This window comes from Lynx rufus, unplaced genomic scaffold, assembly GCF_022079265.1.
Source record: "Lynx rufus isolate CCGP_SWC_20201006 ecotype Redwood Valley unplaced genomic scaffold, mLynRuf1.p SCAF_20, whole genome shotgun sequence".
In the NCBI taxonomy this organism is placed as follows: domain Eukaryota; kingdom Metazoa; phylum Chordata; class Mammalia; order Carnivora; family Felidae; genus Lynx; species Lynx rufus.
Genome location: NW_025814835.1, coordinates 3,088,900 through 3,095,327, shown reverse-complemented (window position 1 = coordinate 3,095,327; position 6,428 = coordinate 3,088,900).

Sequence of the window (6,428 nt, the reverse complement as noted above, 5' to 3'; positions counted from 1 at the left end):
GTCTCATGAACTTTTTCTGGGGTGGGCTGGAACCTGACCGCAACTCGGGGCACCGGCAGCAGCAGGGTCCAGCGGGCGTTCCTGGGTGCAGCCGACATTCGGCCATTGCTCATTAGGCCACTGCTCCGTGAGACCCTCCCGCAGAGGCGCGGAACAGGTCAAAGCCTCAGTCCTTTGGAAGCAAGGGGCCAGGGAAAACAGTCGCATCTGAGACAAACCTCAGGAGAGAGGTACTGCCTGGGGCCTGGTCACGGAGAGTGGAAAAGCGGGGAGTGGACGAGAGCTGAAGACGGAGGACCGGCGCACGACTGCTGATCCGGAGAATGGACTGGGGGGCTGGCGGGCGCCATTTTTCACTGCTCCCACGCATGCGCACGCGCACGCGCACCTACGAGCACGGCAAGAATCCACCCCAGGCGGCTGGCAGCGCCATCTAGGGGAGAGCGGAGCCGTTACACCGAGCCCCGCCCAACTGGGCCAACTTCGCTCTTCAAGAACACCAACCTCACCGCCGGCTTAATCTACGGACTGTAAAGAGCTACATGGACCGACCTCTAGGGGAAAACGAAGCAATTTCAGTCCTACTTCGATCTGTTAGCAGGTTCATCTATTTAATTTTTTTCTTTCTCTTTTTCCTTTTTCTCTTTTACAATTCTTTTCTTTTTCTTGAATACAGAAAGAGAAAAAACTCATTTTTATTTTCAATTGTTATTAAAAATATGTCTTTAATTTTTATTACTATATTTTTTACTTTTGTGTAAATTTTTTCAACTTCTGCTTTACTTCCATCATTTTATTTTAGTCTACTTCAGTGTACTCACCTGTTCAAATTTTCAATTTCCTTTTTGTCTTTCTTTTTTTTTCTCTTTTTAATTTCTTTTCTTTTTCTTGAATGCAGAAAGAGAAAAACTTCATTTTTACTTTCAACTTCTTTTAAAAATCTTTTTATTTGATTTTTATTACTATATTTTTTGCTTTTATGTAAACTTTTTCCAATTCTATCTTACTCCCATCATTTTATTTCAGTCTACTACAGTGTATTCACCTTTTCAAATTTTCAAGCGATTTCTTTTTTTTTTGTCTTTTCTTTTTTTCTTTTTTTTTTAATCTTTTTTCTCTTTTTTGGTTCTTTTTTCTTAACTACAGAAAACGAAAAAATTCATTTCTTTTTCATTTTTATTAAAAATACTTTTCTAGAATTTTTTTCTACTATATCCTCCACTTTTGTGTATTTTAGTCTACTTTAGTGTATTCATTTTTTCAAATTCTCCAACGATTTCCTTTTTTTTCTCCCCCCCCCCACCTTTTTTGTTTGTTTGTTTCTCTAATCTGTCAAACCACTTTCTACACCCAGACCAAAATACACCTAGGATCTAGCATCATCTATTCGATTTGTGTGTGTGTGTGTTTAATTTTTAATTTTAATTTTTTTATTTTAATTTTTCTAATTTCAACTTTTCTACCTAATTAATTCCTTTTCTCCCTTCAAAATGACCAAATGAAGGAATTCACCCCAAAAGAAAGAGCACAAAGAAACGACAGCCAGGGATTTAACCAACACAGACATGAGCAAGATGTCTGAACCAGAATTTAGAATCACGATAATAAGAATACAAGCTGGAGTTGAAAATAGATTGGAATCCCTTTCTGCAGAGATAAAAGAAGTAAAAAATAGCCAGAATGAAATTAAAAATGCTCTAACTGAGCTGCAATCACGGATGGATGCAGCGGTGGCAAGGATGGATGAGGCAGAACAGAAACTCAGCGATATAGAGGACAAACTTATAGAGAATAACGAAGCAGAAAAAAAGAGGGAGATTAAGGCAAAAGGGCACGATTTAAGAATTAGAGAAATCAGTGACTCATTAAAAAGGAACAACATCAGAATCATAGGGGTCCCAGAGGAGGAAGAGAGACAAATAGGGTTAGAAGGGTTAAGTGAGCAAATCATAGCGGAAAACTTTCCTAACCTGGGGAAAGACACAGACATCAAAATCCAGGAAGCACAGAGGGCCCCCATTAGATTCAACAAAAACTGACCATCAACAAGGCATATCATAGTCAAATTCACAAAATACTGAGACAAGGAGAGAATCATGAAAGCAGCATGGTAAAAAAAAAAAAAAGTCCCTAACCTACAAGGGAAGAGAGATCAGGTTTGAAGCAGACCTATCCACAGAAACTTGGCAGACCAGAAAGGAGTGGCAGGACATATTCAGTGCACTGAATCAGTAAAATATGCAGCCAAGAATTCTTTATCCATCAAGGCTGTCATTCAAAATAGAAGGAGAGATAAAAAGTTTCCCAGATAAACAAAAATTAAAGGAGTTTGTGACCACTACACCAGCCCTGCAAGAAATTTTAAGGGGAGAAAAGATGGGGAAAAAAAAAAAAAAAAAAAAAATATATATATATATATATATATATATATATATATATATAGCAACAAAAGATTAGAAAGGACCAGAGAACACCACCAGAAACTCCAACTCTATAAACATCATAATGGCAATAAATTCCTATCTTTCAGTACTCACTCTAAACATCAATGGACTCAATGCTCCAATCAAAAGACATAGGGTAACAGAATGGATAAGAAAACAAGACCCATCTATATGCTGTTAACAAGAGACCCACTTTAGACCTAAAGACACCTACAGTTTGAAAATAAGGGGATGGAGAACGATCTATCATGATAATGGTCAACAAAAGAAAGCCAGAGTAGCCATACTTATATCAGACTATCTAGACATTAAAATAAAGACTGTATCAAGAGATGCAGAAGGGCATTATATCATAATCAAGGGGTCTATAGACCAAGAAGACCTAACAATTGTAAGCACTTATGTGCCAAATGTGAAAGCACCCAAATATATAAATCAATTAATCACAAAAATAAAGAAACTCATCGATAGCAATACAATGATAGTAGGAGACTTCAACACCCCACTCACAGCAATGGACAGATCATCTAACAAAAAAATCAACAAGAAAACAGTTGCTTTGGATGACACATTGGACCAGATGGACTTAACAGATATATTCAGAACATTTCATCCTAAAGCAGCAGAATATACATTCTTTTCCAGTGCACATGGAACATTCTCCAGAATAGACCATATACTGGGACACAAATCAGCCCTAAGTAAGTACAAAAAGATCAAGATCATATCGTGCATATTTTCAGACCACAATGCTATGAAATTCGAAATCAACCACAAGAGAAAATTTGGAAAGTTAACAAATACTTGGAGACTGAAGAACATCCTACTAAAGAATGAATGGGCTAACCAAGCAGTTAAAGAAGAAATTAAAAAGTATATGGAAGTCAATGAAAATGATAGCACCACAACCCAAAACCTCTGGGATGCAGCAAAGTTGGTCATAAGAGGAAAGTATATAGCAATTCAGGCCTTCCTAAAGAAGGAAGAACGATCTCAGATACACAACCTAACCTTATGCCTTAAGGAACTGGAAAAAGAACAGCAAATAAAACCCGAAACCAGCAGAAGACAGGAAATAACAAAGATTAGAGCAGAAGTTACTGCTATCGAAACCGAAAAAACAGTAGAACAGATCAATGAAACCAGAAGCTGGTTCTTTGAAAGAATTAACAAATTTGATAAACCACTAGCCAGTTTGATCAAGAAGGAAAACGAAAGGACCCAAATAAGTAAAATCAAGAATGAAAGAGGAGAGATAACAACCAACACAACAAAAATAAAAACAATAATAAGAGAATATTATGAACAATTATATGCCAACAAAATGGGCAATCTGGAAGAAATGGACAAATTCCTAGAAACATATACACTACCAAAACTGAAACAGGAAGACATAGAAAATTTGAACAGACCCATAACCAGTAAGGAAATCGAATTAGTAATCAAATATATGCCAAAAAACAAGAGTCCAGGGCCAGATGGCTTTCCAGGGGAATTCTACCAAACATTTAAGGAAGAGTTAACACCTATTTTCTTGAAACTATTCCAAAAACTAGAAATGGAAGGAAAACTTCCAAATTCTTTCTATGAAGCCAGCTTTACCCTGATTCCAAAACCAGACAGAGACCCCACTAAAAAGGAAAACTATACACCAGTTTCCCTGATGAACATGGATGCAAAAATCCTCAACAAGATATTAGCCAACCGGATCCAAAAATAATTTAAAAAATTATTCCCCACTACTAAGTGGGATTTATACCTGGGATAGAGGGCTGGTTCAATATCCACAAAACAATTAACGTGATTCATCACATCAATAAAAGAAAGGACAAGAACCATATGATCTCTCAATAGATGCAGAGAAAGCATCTGACAAAATACAGCATCCTTTCTTGATAAAAACCCTCAAGAAAGTAGGGATAGAAGGATCACACCTCGAGATGATAAAAGCCATATATGAGTGATGCAATGCTAATATCATCCTCAATGGGGAAAATCTGAGAGCTTCCCCCTAAGGTCAGGAACAAGACAGGGATGTTCACTCTCGCCACTGTTATTCAACATAGTATCGGAAGTCTTAGCCTCTGCAATCAGACAACACAAAGAAATAAAAGGCATCCAAATTGGCCAGGAGGAAGTCAAACTTTCACTCTTTGCAGATGACATGATACTCTATATGGAAAACCCAAAATATTCCACCAAAAAACTGCTAGAACTGATTCATGAATTCAGCAAAGTTGCAGGATATAAAATCAATCAATGCACAGAAATCGGTTGCATTCCTATACACCAAAAATGAAGCAACATAAAAAGAAATCAAGGAATCGATCCCATTTACAGTTGCACCAAAAACCATAAAATACCTAGGAATAAATCTAACCAAAGAGGTGAAAAATCTATACACTGAAAACTGTAGAAAGCCTATGAAAGAAATTGAAGAAGACACAAAGAAATGGAAAAAGATTCCACGTTCCTGGATAGGAAGAACAAATATTGTTAAAATGTTGATACTGCCCAAAGCAATCTACATATTCAACGTGATCCCTATCAAAGTAACACCAGCATTCTTCACAGAGCTAGAACAAATAATCCTAAAATTTGTATGGAACCAGAAAAGACCCCAAATAGCCAAAGCAATCTTGAAAAGGAAAACCAAAGCAGGAGGCATCACAATCCCAGACTTCAAGCTATACTACAAAGCTGTAATCATCAAGACAGTATGGTACTGGCACAATAACAGACACTCAGATCAATGGAATATAATAGAGAACCCAAAAATGGACCCACAAACGTATGGCCAACTAATCTTTGACAAAGCAGGAAAGAATATCCAATGCAATAAAGACAGTCTCTTCAGCAAGTGGTGCTGGGAAAACTGGTCAGCGACATGCAGAAGAATGAACCTGGACCGTTTTCTTACACTATACACAAAAATAAACTCAAAGTGGATGAAAGACCTCAATGTAAGACAGGAAGCCATCAAAATCCTCGAGGAGAAAGTAGGCAAAACCTCTTTGATCTTGCCTGCAGCAATTTCTTACTCAACACGTCTCTGGAGGCAAGGGAAACAAAAGCAAAAATGAACTACTGGGACCTCATCAAAATAAAAAGCTTCTGCACAGCGAAGGAAACAATCAGCAAAACTAAAAGGCAACCAATGGAATTGGAGAAGATATTTGCAAGTGACATATCAGATAAAGGCTTAGTATCCAAAATCTACAAAGAACTTATCAAACTCAACATCCCAAAAACAAATAATCCAGTGAAGAAATGGGCAAAAGACATGAATAGACACTTCTCCAAAGAAGACATCCAGATGGCCAACCGACACATGAAAAAATGCTCAACGTCACTCATCATCAGGGAAATACAAATCAAAACCACAAGGAGATACCACCTTACACCTGTCAGAATGGCTCACATTAACAACTCAGGCAACAACAGATATTGGCGAGGATGCAGAGAAAGAGGATCTCTTTTGCATTGTTGGTGGGAATGCAAGCTGGTGCAGCCACTCTGGAAAATAGTATGGAGGTTTCCCAAAAAACTAAAAATAGAACTACCCTAAGACCCAGAAATTGCACTACTAGGTATTTATCCAAGGGATCCAGGTGTGCTGTTTCAAAGGGACACATGCACCCCCATGTTTACAGCAGCACTATCAACAATAGCCAAAGTATGGAAAGAACCCAAATGTCCATTGATGGATGAATGGATAAAGAAGATGTGATATATATACAATGGAGTCTTACTCAGCAATCAAAAAGAATGAAATCTTGCCATTTGCAACTACATGGATGGAACTGGAGGGTATTATGCACAGTGAAATTAGTCAGAGAAAGACAAAAATCATATGACTTCACTCATATGAGGACTTTAAGAGGCAAAACAGATGAACATAAGGGAAGGGAAACAAAAATAATCTAAAAACAGGGAGGGGGACAAAACAGAAGAGACTCATAAATATGGAGAACAAACAGAGGG